Source organism: Lepus europaeus, chromosome 5 (genome assembly GCF_033115175.1).
Source record: "Lepus europaeus isolate LE1 chromosome 5, mLepTim1.pri, whole genome shotgun sequence".
NCBI lineage: Eukaryota > Metazoa > Chordata > Mammalia > Lagomorpha > Leporidae > Lepus > Lepus europaeus.
Genome location: NC_084831.1, coordinates 97,499,870 through 97,518,279, shown reverse-complemented (window position 1 = coordinate 97,518,279; position 18,410 = coordinate 97,499,870). Strand labels below are relative to the sequence as shown.

The 18,410-nt window shown below is 35.9% G+C and overlaps 1 long non-coding RNA gene and 1 other non-coding gene across 5 annotated transcripts in view; both read left to right on the top strand.

Moving 5' to 3' along the window:
• Positions 1–18,410, top strand: part of LOC133759998 (uncharacterized) — a 163,811-nt gene that overhangs the window by 56,247 nt on the left and 89,154 nt on the right. Inside the window, exon 3 of one of the 4 annotated variants that reach the window (XR_009865948.1) lies at positions 7,275–7,540. The exons of the other annotated variants lie outside the window; for them this stretch is intronic. This is a non-coding gene — a long non-coding RNA (uncharacterized LOC133759998). The remainder of the gene's footprint in view (positions 1–7,274; positions 7,541–18,410) is intronic. 4 annotated transcript variants of the gene reach the window in all.
• Positions 12,328–12,459, top strand: LOC133761335 (small nucleolar RNA SNORA61). The gene has a single exon (XR_009866136.1). It is a non-coding gene; the product is annotated as a small nucleolar RNA SNORA61 (small nucleolar RNA).

The following is an 18,410-nucleotide window of genomic DNA, read 5'->3' as shown; positions in this document are numbered from 1 at the left end:
AATACTAACTGATAGAATCAAAAAGGGAGAGAAAGATCCAACATGGGAAGTGGGATACACAGCAGACTCATAGGATGGCAGATGTCCTAAACAACACTCTGGCCTCAGAATCAGCCCTCAAGGCATTCAGATCTGGCTGAAGAGCCCATGAGAGTATAGCAGGCATGGAAAGCCAAGATATCATGGAAAAAAAAAAAAAAAAGACCTAAATGAATGATCTCTGTGAGTGAGATCCCAGTGGAAAGAACGGGGCCATCAAAGAAGGAGGTACCCTTCTCCGAAGGGAGGAGAGAACTTCCAGGTTTTCTGTTTTTTAAAGGTTTATTTATTTATTTGAAAGTCAGAGTTACAGCAAACGAGGGAGAGACAAAGAGAGGCGAGAACAATCTTCTATCCTCTGTTTCACTCCCCAAATGGTCACAACAACCAGGGTTGGGTCTGATGGAAGCCAGGAGCCAGGAGCTTCTTCCGGTTCTCCCACATGGGTACAGGGGCCCAAGCACTTGGGCTATCTTCCACTGTCACATACTTGATATACTTCCTCTGAAGGGCAGCATATTTTAAACTTTCTGTTTGTCATTCTTCTATTCTTCTGCATGTGAAATTTATCTATTTTCCTTCATTTATATCTTTGATTAATCATTTATTTCAATATGGACTTAAAATATCTATTTTTACATTGGATTATAATCTAACAATATTTAATTCAGTTCCTTAAATGGTTTCAGTTTTGGTCTCTGGGTGTTCAGTTGGTTCCTGCAGCCCTTGGTCATATCTCATCATTGTGAATGTGTGCTTCTTGGCATTGTAAGATACACTATAGATAAGATGCTGCAGTCCTGAAATTTTTTTTCTTAAAGGATCCCAGGTTCCTTTTTTTCCCCCTTATTTGAAAGTCAGACTTACACAGAAAGAGGAGAGGCAGAGAGAGAGAGAGAGGGAGAGAGGTCTTCCATCTGATGTTTCACTTCCCAGATGGCTACAATGGCCGGAGCTGTGCCTATCCGAAGCCAGGAGCCAGGAGCTTCTTCCAGGTCTCCCACGTGGGTGCAGGGGCCCAAGGACTTGGGCCATCTTCTACTGCTTTCCCAGGCCACAGCAGAGAGCTGGATCAGAAGTGAAGCAGCCAGGTCTTGAACTGGCGCCCATATGGGATGCCAGTGCTTCAGGCCAGGGCATTAACGCTGTGCCACAGCACTGGCCCCAGATCCCAGGTTCCTAATCTGAGTTATAGGTGTCTTCATTGTTACTGGGATGCCATAATTTCTATTCCCTTTCATTTGACAGAGCAAAGAGGTGAATCTTTGTATCTTTACATATCTATATCCAGTTTCACATTACATGGTTTCAGTTACTCATAGACAATTGTAGTGTGAAAATATCTAATGGAAAATTCTAGAAATAAATAATCCATTAGTCTTAAATTTCATACCAACCATTCTGAGTAGTGTTCTGAAATCTTTGTACTCTGCCCCACCCAGAATGTGAATCATCCTTTTGCCCAGTGTATCCATGCTTATATACTACCCTCCCATTAGTCACTTGGTAGTCTTCTTGGTTATCAGATTGACTATCATATCTAAGTGCTTATGTTTAAATGACCTTTATTTTATTTAATAATGCCCAAAGCTTAAGTGTCATAATGCTGGTTATCTTGTCATGGTAATTTTATTTGCAAATATTCTTATATACCTGTAACGGACAGCTCTTTTCACAATTTTATTCCTTTTTAAGGTTAAAATATCAGATGAATGTATTCTCTGACTAATAAAAACGGAGAATCTTGAATTCCCTTAGTTAAGAATGTGAAGAAATACCTCTAAGTACTATTGCATGTCCTAGGAAAACCAAATGGGGGGCACATAGATAAATATGGAGAAATTTGTAAGGAATCAGATAATAAAGCCTAAGAACTAGCAGTGTCTGTCCTGAGTTTAGACAAACATGATGACAAATTTGGACAGACTAATTTTTTTTTTTGGTAATGAAAAGATTTTATCCAGGGCATAGATGAGAATGTATCTACTTCTTTTTCCAACTTGAAAGTATGTCAAAGTGCTTTTATTCACTTTCTAGCCAAACTTATGTGAATCAATGATATCCCAACACCTCTGGGCATTTTAAAAGGACTTTCTGTTTTGTCTCTAGTGATGAGAATTCCAGGAATGCCCCTAAGGAAAGATATATTTGGCAGGTGTGGCCTCTTGGTATTTCTCAGATCATACCACCTACTCATATGGCCAGTCTTGGGAACCTCTGGAATCTAACTGAGGTATTTTTTCCTAGGTGTAACTCTGAGGTTAAGAGGGAAAAAATACTTACAGTTGAAAATTTCTCTATTAAGATGACTTCTCCTTGACAGTTTATCAGAGATTCTATTTGTTGTCCTCTGAATCACAATGCATGCCAACACATTTGTGGCAAAGTGAAGGTGAAGATGAGGACCAAGAAATAATTTAAAACCCAATACGGTAATCATAATTCCTTTTTCTTTTGCTATGTCCTTCTATGAAATTTTCAGCAGTGTGACTTGTTAAAGAAGTTAATGATATTTTATATTTATGTAACTTTTTCTAGTGTTCAAAATATATACAATGCAATATCTCACTTGAACTTTACAACACCATGTATAGTCTGAAAACATGTATGTATGTGTCTGTCTATGTCTGTATCACTACACATTAAACTTGAAAATTTATAAAGTGACTTTCTACATATATCTCATTTAATCTCCAGACAATTCCTATCAGTGGCATAAAAATATGTTGTCAATATACCTTTTTTATAGATAAGAAAAAAAAAGGTGTGGTGAGGTCTTGGTCACATCACAGTAGATAAGCAAAAAATATTGCATTTCACTCAAGGCTTTATATTTCTTGGGTAGTTTGGATCCTATGGTAGACCAGATATTCAAGTGGAGACTTTTTAATTATCTCAAAGTTCAGTTTCCCTTCTATACTAATAACCAAGAATGTCTGGTGATGTAAGGCAGGCATCAGTAGTTTCTGAATATCCCCAGGCAACTCGATGATTAGCAAAATTTGGAAATTACTAAACCAGTCTTTTTAATCATGATTTAGTCTGGATAAACACTTATCTATTCCCTTTTCACAGCATATTTCTAAGGCAATATTGTATATTCTCATTAACTTTTATGTTTTATTTACAGAATATTTCAATGTTAAACATGATTAGGTTTTTCAGTGATATTCTATTTGCTAAAAATATGAAAGGTCTTCAAAAAGTTCATGGAAGATGCATATTATCAAAAAACTGCATGGATTTCAAAATTCTTTGTATGAAAAGAAACATCTTTTAATTCCTTGTTCCAAGAACTTTTTGAAGCCCCCTTATATGTGAAATATATTAGCATTTATAAGTTCTATGAAGAAAAGGACTAAATTCTTACCTTCTTAATTTTGGTTATCAAGAAAAAAAAAAAACTGACGAAACACAAACCTACAATTCCTAAAAAAAAAGAATTTATAAGGCCAAATCCAAGCTTATTCCTTTTGGGAGCTGCTTTCAAAGCTAGCCTATTTATTCTCTTAATATTATCTTTATTCCTATTTTGTTCTTTCAAGGAAATTTTGCTAATAAGATTAAAGGAAAACAAATAACTTTTGTTATCAGTGGATATGAAAGACAGTCATAGATACCTCATATGTTAGTCTGTACTTTTTATAAGTCAGGAGACCAGGAATCCAGGTCTAATTTGGCAGGATTTTCTGTGCCCAGTTGTCCAAGAGAATCCTATCCAGAATAGTCTAGGAAGTCTGCCTTCATTGGAACCAGAGACTACTGTGATAACACATTTGAGGTAGTCCAAGTGGAAAATTCAGTCAAATGTTCAGTCGTGTCCATCAAGTGCAGGCTTGTTATCAACAGCTACCTTTAAAGCATCTGGCTCTCATCAAAGAACTAAGTGTGCATAAAAAAATAATGAAAATATAAAACCTTCTCCTTAATGACTCTGGGCAGGTAGATGCTATAAATGAGCCAGAAGTTTGTGGGAGTGAGGACAGTATTCTGTGAGTGGAACTAGAGCTGTTTAGTATCTCACAAAGGCAATTAAAATATAATCCTTAGGGGCAAGAATAAAATTGAGTCCTCATTCATTTCTAGTCAGTTCGTAGGTATATTTGGTGATTGAGGTTCTACAGAATGAGAATAGAATGAGAACCCAAGATGATTGCAATACATGTACCCCCAATATACTAACTACTTTCATTGAAGTTTGTAGTGGGCATTTCTTTGTTTCTTTTATTCTTTCTCTTCAATAAATTTGGATAGTTCATTTCCATTCTCTTAAGAATAAAGAGTAACATATCAGTATTAAGGAAAACACATCTGTCTGTGTTGGTGACAGATGTAGCCAAGAAAATTTGATATGTGAAAACTTACTGTACCTGCAAATGTACATGATACTTTCCTCAGAGTATATGTTAGGATGACCTGTAAGCATATATACTTTTTAGTATGAACTAGATGCTCTGGAATATGATCCAAGATAAATTGATTTCATCCCATATTCTGCTCACAGAGTCTATGGATTATGGAATTTGCACTGAGTTCAGAGTTACAGAATATGTTCTTTTCTTGCTTTCATGCTAACTGTGCAACTTAAATTTCTTATGTCTCAGTTTCTTCATTTACTTTAAAATGGGCATGAATATAATTACCAGCATAGATTAATATAAGGCTCAAATGGGAAATTCTTTGCCTAAAAATGAAGTGTGAGGAATTATCTTTCATGTAAATCTTTATAAAAGTACCTTTTTCACTTCTGTTAAAGAATGTAGAAAGGGCTATCCACTACCTATGAATGTTTTTGAAACAGTGGGATGTGTGCTCTAGGAGGTTTTCTTTGTAGCAGGCTGTAATGTCATAAGGTAAGCACAGAATACTTTTATGCAGGGCCAATGTCACATGAATACTTGAATGTGGACATATTAATGAATATTTATGATATAATAATGATTACTTGAATATGTCACATGAATAGTTGAATATGTCACGTGAATACTTGAATGAGGATAGAAGTTTGTTATTTGATAAATACTAAGAATGTCGTATATTAATTATTAGCACAAAAGTTTCTCCTGGGTTTTTAATATGATACATAAGATTCAAAATAATTTTGGCAAATGGCAGGTAGCTTCAACTACCTCCAGAACTCTGAAGCATATATTAGTATATTCATGCTCTTCTTTGATACCAAAGATAGTTAGGTAGGACAGTTTGAGAAGCTTTAGTACAATATCCAATTCAAACTCTTCCATTTGGTATATGAGGCCTTGAATAATGTTATATGTAATTTGCTGCTAAGTCTCATTCCCACCATAACTTACAAATCAGTCTATGTTCTGATTGACATATCTCCTCCTCCTAGTTAAAGAATGACTCCTACGATATACTAAATATTTTGTATATAATTTGTTGTATAGTAACATGCTTTCATCACTAGGCAACTAGAAGGGGAAATAGATTTATTCATTCTATCTGTGTGTGAATGTGTATACACATGTGAGCACATGAAGAATATTGAAATGACTACTGGCTAAGCATCTTTATTTCTCCTCCTCTGGCACCATGGTACATATTTTAAGGGCTGGATACTCTTCACTATATTGTGAAAATTCTCTTTATCAGACAATTTTAGCATGAGTCTTCTTGTACCATGGCTTTTCAGTGAGCAATCCAACCCTCCCCACATGTAAAAACAGTGTTTCAGGAGGATAGATGAGTGCAAAGAAAACTTTATAACAAAACTTTTCTTTTTTGTTGTTGCATCTATCAGTAGTTCCTTGTTATTGCTAAATTATATTCTGTTGTATTGATATACATTTTTTACTTGGGATTAGACAATTGGGTTGATTGTATTATTGGGCAATTATGAATAAAGTGGTAATAAATATTCATGAGAAAATTTTGTGAGGAGATATGGTTTCTACTCTTGGGAAAATAACTAGGAATTAATTGATTGTGAATTTATGCATAATTTCTAAAAAAACTCCCAATAACTTCAGTTAGTGTTGTGTTTTAGATAGTAGTTTGATTATTCCTCAGAAGCCCATGTGTTTGAAGCTTAATTCTCAGAATATTATGTTAATTAAGGATGGAACTTAATTCAGTTATAGTGTTTAAAACTGAGGCATTAGGAAATAATTTGATTGGGTTAGGCTGTTGGGGTGGAACACTATCATTGAATCATGGTACCTTCTTCAAGAAACACCAAAGGGACTTGGAGAAAGAGTTGGCTCCATTTCTCACTGCTTCTAGTATCATCGTGTGATGATCCTTCCTCCATATGTTTTCTGCTATCAGTTACCCACATCAATGCCAGACTAATTGGGCCACCTGCTCTTGGATTGTGAATCTCTGAAAATTTGAATAAAAATAAATCTTATTCCTTGATAACTAGCTTCTTCTAGATAGTTAAGGAAAAGTAATGATAAGCTGAATAGTTTGCATTCTCATCAACAATGTGTGAGAGTACCAATTACTTCATATACATTCCAATGTTTGGTAGTATCAGTCCTTTTGATTCTATCACTTTTGGTCAGTGTGCAGTGTACCTTCTTGTGTTTTTCATTTATATTTATCTGACGATCTAATCAACTATCTTATGTAATTATTAATCATCTATATTCTTTTGTGAAGTGACTGTCACATCTTTTATCCACTTTCAATTGACTTGTTTGCCTTATTATTAGCAAAGTAGAAGATATATATGTTTGTATTGAAAATATTATCTCTAGGTCTATTATTTGTAGAATTAGCTCACTTCTAGATATGTGGAATTCTTGATAATTACTATATTTTTTCTTTTCTATTTTTATCTTGGTCAAACCAGATAGCAGTTTATTAATGTTATTGATCTTTTAAGTGTTAGTTTTTTGTTTGATCTTCTGCTTTCCATTTTATTTATTTCTGTTTATTTCTTAATTGTTTCCTTCTTTTTATAGGCTTTGGTTTGTTTTTCTGTCATTCCATTGTCTTCTGATTACATATTACCTACCTAATGAGAAATCTGCTGTATTTCTTACCATTGTTTTTCAGTTCATGTCTGTTTCTCCAGCAAAACTTTTTTTTTCTTTTGGTTTTCAGCATTTTATTATGTTGCATTTATTATTTTTCTCTTTTTCTTTATTGATTGCTGTTCTCTTAGTTTCTTTGTTCTTAAAAATTCAATCACTTTATCATCAAATATTTTCATTTAAAAAAATATATTTTGCTCCTTTTTTCTTTCCTTTCCTTTATTTTTTTATTAGACAGTGAGAGAGAGAGAGAGAGAGACGGAGAGAAAGGTCTTCCTTCCATTGGTTCACCCCCCAAATGGCCGGCATGCTTCGCTGATCCGAAAGCAGGAGCCAGGTGCTTTTCCTGGTCTCCCACACGGGTGCAGGCGCCCAAGCACTTGGGCCATCCTCTACTGCCTTCCTGGGACACAGCAGAGAGCTGGACTGAAAGAGGAGCAACTGGGACTAGAACCCGGCGCCCATATGAATGCCGGCGCTGCAGGCAGAGGATTAACCAGGTGAGCCACGGCGCCGGCCCCTATTCTCTTTCTGTTATCCCAATTATACTGTTGGACTGCTAAATTTGTCTCAACTTTTAGAATTCTCTATGCTTTTTATGTCTTTCCTCTTTTGTCTTGATTTCTGTTTTTTTGTTTTTTTAATCTTTCTGGAAGTTTGATTATATTCCTTCTGCCATTTTAGCTATATTGATGGACACTTTGAAAGCATAGTTCATGTGTTTTATTTTTTTCCCCTCAGCATTACTGTTTGATTATATCTTACCTATAAGATTCATTTAAAATTCTCCATCTGTTCATTGAAAGCCTCCACTTTTTCCTCTAGAGTCTTGCCAAATGAGAAACAATTGTTAAAATGCCCTGAAAGTTTCAACATCTGAATCTTATTTAAGCCTGGTTTTCCTTATTGTTGATCACTTTGCATTTTGACTTTGGGGTGTGTGTGTGTGTGTGTGTTTCATATGCAAACATGAAGACAAGCAGAAGCTGAGTTAAATATCTCTGATACCTGGAAATGCGCAGCTGTCTTTCATTCTGGACCTTCATTTGAGGCCTTGAGTAAATCTGTTGATAATGAAGATCATTTTTATTGTTGCTGTTTGTTTTGCTATATTACCAGGTTCAAGTTGATGCAGTACTCAAGATTTAGGTGATGAATAATAAAAGGATCTTTCTCAGGGCCTGCTCTACTCACAGTCTTAGACTTCCGTATGTGCTGAATATCTTGGTGGTTCTTCCTATTCTTGCCCCACTCCTATTGAAAGGTGCATTATTTTTATTCTTTCATGGTTGTGAATGTGATAATAGATTCAGGAGGGCCATGAGCAGATATACTTTTATGTTTTCTGATATCTTGGTTTAGTCTTAGTCCTAGGCAGGATTTTGTCTCTTATTCTTGAGGTTGTAGCTTGCTCAGTAATAGTGCCCTCCACAAAGTGGTAAGGCACCTCAAAAAGTCTGAGTCTGAGAAGCATTTCTACCTCCTCCCGAAAGGTAGTGAAAAATCTGCAGTGTTGTGAGAGCTTTGTATTGTCACTGTTTTTAATGTTAACTGTCTTAGTAGCTACATAGAAATATTCTATTGTAAATTTAATTTCTATTTACCTAAGAACTAGTTATTTTGAACAACTGGTATGTACTTTTTGCTATTTATATATTCTCTTTGGTGAAAATTCAGCTATGACTATTTTTCTACATTTTCTACATTTTCTACTTTGATGGTTGAAATGTTTTCAAATTTTCAGAATATTTTATACATTCTAGTTATGTGATTTACAAATATTTTCTCCTAACTTGTACTTTGTCTTTCATATTCTCTACAGGGTCTTTTGGAGAGAAAAAAAATGTTAATTTTAATGAAATCTATTTTATCAATTTTATGCAATTATATTTTGGTGTGATACCTAAGAATGTGTTACCTAATCTTGAGTCTCACAAAGTTTTCCTTTATTTTCTCCTAAATAATTTATGTTTCTGTCTTTCTAATAAATCTATAATGTATTTTGAACTAACACTTTTATGAAACATAAAGTTCTATGTCAAAGTTTATTTATTTTGGCTACAGATGCCTAACTACTATTACATCATTTGTTGAAATTTACACAATTTAGTTATATGAATTAATGACTATCTTTTCTTCACATACAAAAGCCTTTTGACAGTTGGTTGCATTGTGGTATCCATGATGATACTATTGATGCTCAGGATCACTAACTATCAGAAAAATACAAATATAAACTACAATGAGATTTCTCCTCATCCCAGTTAGAATGGCTGTCATCCAAAAATCAAAAATGACAAATGCTGATGAGGATGTGGAGAAAAAGTGTCCTAACATAACTGCTGGTCGGAATGTAAATTGGTACAACCATTATGGAAGACAGTATGGAGATTTCTCCTAAATCTGAAAATAGACCTACCATATGATACAGCCTTCCCACTCCAGGAGAATTAGCCAAAGGATAGCAGCATATGAAACAGTTAACTGTATCTCCATATTTATACCTTCTCAATTCACAATAGCTAAGATATGGAATCAGCCTAGATGTCCATCAACTGATGACTGGATAAAGAAGTTGCAGTGTATATATATATATATATATATATATATATACACACAATGAAATACTACTCAGCCGTAAAAAAAGAATATAACACTATCTTTCATACAAAAATGAATACAATTGGAGATTGTTATATTTAGTGAAATAAACCAGTCCCAAAAAGGCAAATATTATGTTTCCTCTTTTTTGTGGTAATTAATATGCAGATAACAAAAAATTTGATGTATAAGAGTGAAATTGAAATTTGAGATTATTTATAGCCTTTATCTATACTTCTGAGGAACAGTAGTTTTTCTTTTCACCTACTTGTTGAATTCTTTGTTTTGTGGATTATTAAGCTTGTGATTAAAAAGTAAATTTTAAATTATGTCATTGCAAAAATTTAAAGAAAAGTAAGGGGGGGACTAAGGAGGTGCAGCAGATTGTTACTACCTGCAGTGCTTGCATCCTTTATGGGTGGCATTTCAAGTCCCAGGATGCCCCAAGTGTCTGGGCCCTTGAACTCACATGGGAGAAGATGCTCCTGACTTCTGCCTTCAGCCTGGTCCAGCCTTGATCATTTTGCCCATTTGGGGAATGAACTAACAGATTGAAGATTGATCAATCGATCTATCTAACCTATCTTTTCCTCTCTTTCTGTAAATCTGCTTTTCAAGCAAATAAATAAATCTTTAAAAAGAAAACGAGTGAAACAAAGAAAGATAAGGAAGGAGTAGGGAGGATGGGAGTGAGGGAGCCAGGTAGGGTAGGATGGGAAGTAACAGTATGTTCTTAAAACTGTGTATATGAAAGGCCGGCACCGCGGCTCACTTGGCTAATCCTCTGCCTGTGGCACTGGCACCCCAGGTTCTTGTCCCGGTTGGCATGCCAGATTCTGTCCTGGTTGCTCCTCTTCCAGTTCAGCTCTCTGCTGTGGCCCGGGAGTACAGTGGAGGATGGCCCAAGTGCTTGGACCCTGCACCTGCATGGGACACCAGGAGGAAGCACCTGGCTCCTGGCTTTGGATCAGCGCAGCGCACCAGCCATAGCGGCCATTTGGGGGGTGAACCAACGGGAAAAGGAAGACCTTTCTCTCTCTCTCTCTCTCTCTCTCTCGCTGTCTGTAACTCTACCTGTCAAATAAAAAAAAAAAAAAGATTAAAAAAAAAACTGTGTATATGAAATACTGAAACTTGCCATATAAATAAAACAATTATGGTTACAAAATTAAAAACAGAAGATTAATTTCTTAAAGAACTACTCTTCAAAGGGACAGTTTAGAAGAAAATGAGAAGATGAATGATTCGAAGCCAATGAGCTGCACTGTTTTGAGGATCATTATGTTATGATTTGTAAGTTAACTTTCATCTGTAGCACAATGTATATTGTGTTTTTTAAAATGTAATTTATGCTTTCAAACAATGTTATTACAGAAGATTGCCACATTTCTCCTCTACTGTTTCATATTCTTTTCACAAGAAGTGGTATCTAAATCTTAAATAACTAGGCCATGCTCTTATGTTTCTTTGACGCTAGCACTTTGTGTCTCAGTGTGAACTTTCTCACCACTTAGGAAGCTATAAAATATATAATTCACTGCAACATATTTTTGATAATTTTGTGGTAAAATGCACTCTTGATAATTTACATTTTATTCTATTGAAATGAAGAAATATCAAGTTAAATAATGTAGAACTCTCCAGCAGTAGTCCTAAAAGATTTACATTTTTTAACGAAAGCAATTATACAAAACCTAACCAAAATGTCTACATTGTTGTATGGGAATACAATTTTCAGTTTAAGAGAAATTTGTGAAATTATAATATACTGAAGTAACATTTACATAAAGCAAGTAAGTGGATTAATATTTATTTTTTAAAATTAATATGAAGATTAAGCTGCTGCTTGGGAAGCACCATCCCATATTGGAGTTCCAGTTCTCATCCCAAGTACTCGGCTTCTGATCCAGTTTCCTATTCATGAGCCTGAAAAGACAGTGGATAATGTCCCAGATTCTTCGGTTTCTGCCACCCAAATGGGAGACCTAATGGAGCTTCTGGCTCCTAATTTTGGCCTATCCTATCGAAGGATGTTGTGGGCATTTGGGGAGTCAACCAGTAGGTAGAAGATTTCTGTCTCTGCTTCTCTCTCTCTCTCTCTCTCTCACTGTGCATTTAAAAAAAGAAAAAAAATCTTCTAAAAATTTTATTGGATATTTAATTTTTTAAAGATTTTATTTATTTATTTATTTATTTGAGAGGTAGGGTTACAGACAGTGAGAGGGAGAGACAGAGAGCTAAGTCTTCCTTCCGTTGGTTCACTCCCCAGATGGCCGCAACGGCTGGAACTGCACCAATCCGAAGCCAGGAGCCAGGAGCCTACTTGTAAGAAAGTCAGTAAAGTAGTGAAAAACCTCTGAAGACATGGCTCAGATAGGCACAAAGTGTGAAACAGGAGAAATTTGAGGGATCATTGCTATGGCAATATGTCTCCAGCCTGCCTCAGCAGCTGTGTTCCTTTCAAACTCACAACTTCTCTTCATATTTAAGGAGAAATACCATTCCTCATGCTTCTAGATTGTGTTAGGTCTTACTCATCAGGAAGCCAAAGGGCCAGCTGAACCCAAGTGTTCCCCCAAAGCTGAGAAATATCTGCATGTCTCAAGTGCAGATTGGTCTCAGAACTTCAATCTCAGTTTGCTCTTTGACTGGAATGAAGTCAGTACTAGTTAAATTGCTTTTGCCATCCCTCCACTTCCCTTTCCTATTGGGTAGGAAACATTGGTCTTCATGGTTGTACCAGGAAGAAGTGTGATACTGAAGCTGGCCTCACAGTGTTGTAGTCTGATATATAGTATTGGGCCAGTTTCAACCAATGTTAAAAAATGAATAAGCAATTAAATATTTCTTCTGTTTTAAAATTGCTTTTGCCACGGTTAGTACTCAGTACAGGTGAGAAAAATTGATATTACTGGTGATGACAGGCTCAATGCTTGTGGAATATTCTGTAGGATACCCAACAACAACTCTTTTTGTGGACAGAGGAGATAATGCAGCCCAGATCCAAAATGAGCTTGATATCTGTGCTCAGAATTATTTCCCATAGACCCTCTTCCACTGGTAAGAAAAAAGAAAAAGTCAGCTTGGCTGCGAGTTGTTCTCTGCTATGTGTCATCCACCTATGCATGCGATATTGGGAATTTCACTCAATGGTTTATGACAAATCCAGAAAATTAGTAGTAGGAACAGTCTTTGGCTTCTGAATCTCTAACTAAATCTTTTGGGTATTGGTCTTATTTTTTTTCTTTTCTAGTATCATTTTATTGAGTTACTAGGAAACAGAAAATAAAGAGGACCAACAGTATGCTTTTTTTTATTTTTTTAGATTTATTTATTTGAAAGGCAGAATGACAGTGAGAGAGGAAGAGACAGAGAGACAGAGAGAAAGAGAGAGAAATCTTCCATCTGTTGGTTGACTCCTCAAAAGGATACCACAGCTGGGACTGGGTCAGACTGAAGGCAGAAGCCTGGAATTCCATTCAGATCTCACTTGGGAAGCAAGTACTTAGGCCATTTTCTGCTGCTTTCAAGGCACATTAGCAGGGAGCTGGAACAGAAGCAGAGCAGATAGCATTTGTATAGGCCCTCCCAAGCAGTGCCCCAATGCCCACCCAACAGTATGCATGTAGTGGTTTAAAACCAGCTCCAAGTATGCTCTCATTCCAAGTCACTTTAGAAAACAATTTTAATATAATATATAATGAACAAAATTTTGGTGAGACCTCTATAGTAGATTGCATCGTTTACTCTGTGGTAGATTGTTTACTCCCATACCTGGAGAGAGACTGAATACATGTCCTTTTTTTTTTTTTTTTTTTTTTTTTTTTTTTTTTTTTTTGTGCTATGTAATTGACACTCCCTGATAAAGGATTGTAATCCTACTTCCTGACTCATTTACAGTATGGCTTGACCATGTGCAAGCTCTGATTAATACAATATAAGTGAAAGTAATGGGGAACACTGCTGACTAGGAGCTTTAAAGTCATTACATTGTTCCAACATTGTTTTCCTTCTTTGGCCTTTAGAATAAGTAAGTTACATTTAAGATTGTCTTGTAATGGAGACACATGAAGCAAAACCACACTTTAACTGTGGAAGAGCAAGTAGTGTGAGCAAGAAACAAACCTTTGCTGTTAAAGTACGATTGGTACTCTAAAGATATTGTGATTGTCTGTTATTGCAAACCAACAACATAAATAATTGGCAAAATAATATAAAATAAAAAACTAAAACAGAAAAATTACACATTTTAACACAAATTATAGCTCTTAGAAAGTTTTGTCTTTCATTGTTTTTCACTTTTCCCTTCATTCTTTCTTCATTCATTCTTGCATATGTTTATACATACTTACGTATATAAAAGTGTGATTATTCATAGTAAAATCAAACATATTTTTAATAATTTTAGAACTGACCATCTAGAAAGACTGGGCAATCTTAAACTGAAACAGAAATGTGGAAAAGCCACTGCAGCACTAACCTCGAAAAATGAAAGAAACCAACTGAAAAAATTCAATTGGAGTAAATTAGATCATGGGAAATGCTATGGCAAGCAAAAAGAGATGTTTTTATTTCTTTGGTTTGCTGAGTGTTCAGTTTTATTTTTTCCATCTTTCAGTCAGTAAAATTAGAGAAACTTTATATAATCATTACATTTTATTCTCATCAACATTATATACATGATGATAACAATTTTAGTGCAACTAATAGAAGTAGAATAATTTTAGTCTGTCCTGTGAATGAAAGGGAAATCAGTTATCCTTGAACTTAATTGTGTCTTACCTTCTCTAAAACGAATATGTCACCAATGGTATTTATTCCTAGTCAAGTGTGAGGATAATATATAAATATATAAAATAGTTAATATTTTCATATTAACTATTTTGTTATTTAAGTTGTTTGCTTGGACATGATGAAAACACAAGATGGTTGCCCTCTGTCTTATTGTTGTGGCTGTCCTAATCTAGACTAAATCCAATTTTGAAATTTTCCAGATGTGACAATGTTTCAATACTAAACACTTATGTATATTCAGAAATATAAATAGTCTTCTCTTCTAGGGTAATATAAAGCATATTTTTATGATTTCCATCATGATGTTAAGATTTGTAATCTGCTTAATTATTTTTCTCTCATGTTAATTCAATGGGGCGTGTAATTTTAGAAATTAAGTTAATAAATAATAATAGCTAATATACTTTTTATGGCTAAAATAGGGAAAATAAATTATTTGCAAAAAGTTTATGTAATTTTTATATTTTCTTATTGAACTATCCCTAGCTTTCAAAAATGTAGTCTTAAGTGTTTCTAATGAATTTGTAACAAGAGCCCTCTTTCTTCCTACCTCTATCTCTCTCTCTCTCTCTCTCCCTCACTCGCTGACTCTCTCTCTCTCTCTCTCTCTCTCTGTTTCACACACACACACACACACACACACCATAGTTATATCTTAAGTTTTCTTTGGTTTTGTGAGCTCATACCAAGAAAGAATAAAGCATCTTTTTCCATGAACAATCTTCCTTTCCTTTTTTTTAAAGATTTTTATTTATGTATTTGAGTGAGATGAGTTACAGACAGTGAGAGGGAGAGACAGAGAGAGAGGTCTTCCATCCACTGGTTCACTTCCCAAAAGGCTGCAATGGCTGAAGCTGCGCCAATCTGATGCCAGGAGCCAGGAGCTTCCTCCGGTCTCCCACACGGGTGCAGGGGCCCAAGGACTTGAGCCATCTTCTGCTGCTTTCCCAGACCATAGCAGAGAGCTGGATTGGAAGAGGAGCAGCCGGGACTAGAACCGGCACCCATATGGGATGCCAGTACTACAGGCAGAGGATTAACCCACTGCACCACAGTGCCAGCCCCTCCATGAACAAACTCTAAAATGCTCATTATATTTTAAAAGGCTCAAGTTGATACAAGGAAGTAATACTTTTAAGAAGAGATACAAATTACAAATGGCCAACAAAAGTTGTTGAAAAATTGCTCAATATCACTAGCCATCAGGGAAATGCAAATCCAGATCACAATGAGATATTGCCTCACCCCCTTTCAATTAGCTATTATAAAAAAAAAAAAGAAACAAATGCCAGTGAAGATGTGGAGAAAAAGGAATTCTGGACTATTGATGGGATTGTAAATTAGCGCAATCATTGTGGAAAATAGTATGGAAAGTTCATAAAAAAATTAAAAATAGAACTGCCATGGGACCCAGCAAGCTCATTATTTGCTATATATCCAAACAAGATGAACTCACTATATGAAAGAGATACTTGCTCCACCAATAGCAGTATTGTTAACAGTAGTCAAAAAGTAGAGTCAACCAAGTTGTCTATCCATAATCTGACAGAAAATGTTGTATATCTACACAGAATACTATTCAGCCATTAAAAAAGAATGAAATCTTACCATTTGCAGCAGAATGGAAGAAACCAGAAGATAGAATATTGAGTGAAATAAGTTAGACAGCAAGACATACATTACATGTTCTCCCTATATGTGGCAGCTCAAATAAAAAAGAAAAACTCAAGCTGAATACAGAATATTGATTAGTAGAACTGGGATGAGTAAGAGGGATAAAAGAAATTTGTTTAAAAAATTAGGAAAAATGGTGTGGCTCATTAATGGTGATTAATATACCAATATGAATGTTAATATAGAGAAGGACATTTAGGAAATCTTCATTACTACTTCATAATTCTTGTTTTGTAAATGTGAAACTATTCTGAGGTATAATATTTAAAAAATAGAGAAATGAATGACATTTTTTAAAGAATGAGAGGTAGGCCATGAAGTTTTGCTTTCAGTTAGAGCAGAATATGTGACTAGCACAAGAGTGTGAAGTTAACTGAGACTTGCAAAGGAGAAAAGCTTGAAAACTTTTTTTTTCAACTTGCTATGAAAACTCATGTCTAGATGGCATACATTGCCCATTATTAAAGATGGGTTTGGGGCTGGCGCTGTGGCACAGTGAGTTAAAGCCCTGGCCTGAAGCGCTGGCATCTCATATGGGCTCCGGTTCTGGTCCCGGCTGCTCCTCTTCCAATCCAGCTCTCTGCTGTGGCCTGGAAAAGCAATAGAAGATGGCCCAAGTCCTTTGGCCCCTGCACCAGTGTGGGAGACCTGGAAGAAGCTCCTGGCTCCTGACTTCGGATCAGCGCAGCTCCAGCCGTTGAGGCCATCACTCCACAGTGAGCCAGTGAATGGAGGACCTCTCTCTCTATCTCTACCTCTCTCTGTAGCTCTGTCTTTCAAATAAATAAAATAAATCTTTAAAAAAAAGATGGGTTGAAGACTTGCTGTGAGTTGTGGAGGAGGAAATTTAAAAGTACTGGAAGGACATAATTTTCAGAGTTTGCTTAAACACATACAGAACTCGTGCCTGGGAGCAAGTCATCTTCAGTGCTCAATTGCAATGCTGTCAACCTAAGGGACCTATGGTAGGGAAGAAATCATAAATGGACTGTTTTTCAAGCATTATTTAAGCATAGAATGGTTTCTTATACTACATAGAAAAAAGTCACACTATTGACTGAATTGAATTTAGTGTCAGTGAGTTATGTGGTGCCTTGGGGGGTATTTGATTTATACACAATAGATTTTTTTTAGTTTTAAATATTATGGGGTAAAATATTCTACTTATATAAGGTACAAGTTGTAGATTATTAAAAAGATCTTCATGCTTCACATAGCAGACTCCTAGAATGACTTTCGCAGTAAATAACACTCTGACCTCAGAATCAACACATAAGGCTTCCTGGTATGGCTGAAAGGCCTGCAAGAGCATTTCAGACATGGAAAGACAAGACTCTATGACAAAAAGAAAATCCTACACGGAGGATCTCTGTGAAACCTCAGAGGAAAGAAAGGGTCATCTGAAGAGAGAAGAGAACATCCACTTTTGCTTATGGCCGCGTCCAAATACTGACAGAGTCTATGGCCACAAAAGGCTTCCATAGCCTTTGTAGTCCATGACAAAAGCCTCGGATGATCACTGACGTCATAAAAAAGAGTGTTAATTGTTAAAGGAACAACAGTAGTCACTGTGCACTTGCTCCCCAGGTAGGACCTCTGTCCCTATTGAATTGTAATATGAGAATCAACTGCAAATTCTCTCCCCAAACTGTACTCTATATGTTGCGTGTGGGCCTGGGACAAATTGTTGAAATCTATGATTAGCATAGAGTTGGTCCTCTGTATATAATGTCATACTAAAAATGATCCATAATGAAGAAGGAGATGAGAGAGGGAATGGAAGGTGGGATGGGAGCAGGGTGGGGGGTATGGGGAAAAGAACCACTATATTCCTAAAGTTGTATCTATGTAACAATGCATTCATTAAATAAAAATAAATAAAAAATAAAATTAAAGGTTGAGACTTAAATAAACATAAAGCCAAAATTATTGCAAAAAAAAAAGATCTTCATGCAACATATATTTATAAGGAAGACTAACTAAAATACTTAGAATTCAGGGCAGTTAATTTTGAGACAAAGGCTATCCCAATGTTGAGGAATTAATGGTTCCTGGGAACTTTTTTTTTTTATTTGACAGGTAGAGTTATAGACAGTGAGAGAAAGAGACAGAGAGAAAGGTCTTCCTTCTGTTGGTTCTCTCCCCAAATGGCTGCCACAGCTGGTGCTGCGCTGATCAGAAGCCAGGAGCCAGGAGCTTTCTCCTGGTCTCCCATGCGGGTGCAGGCACCCAAGCACTTGGGCCATCCTCCACTGCCCTCCCGGGCCACAGCAGAGAGCTGGACTGGAAGAGGAACAGCCA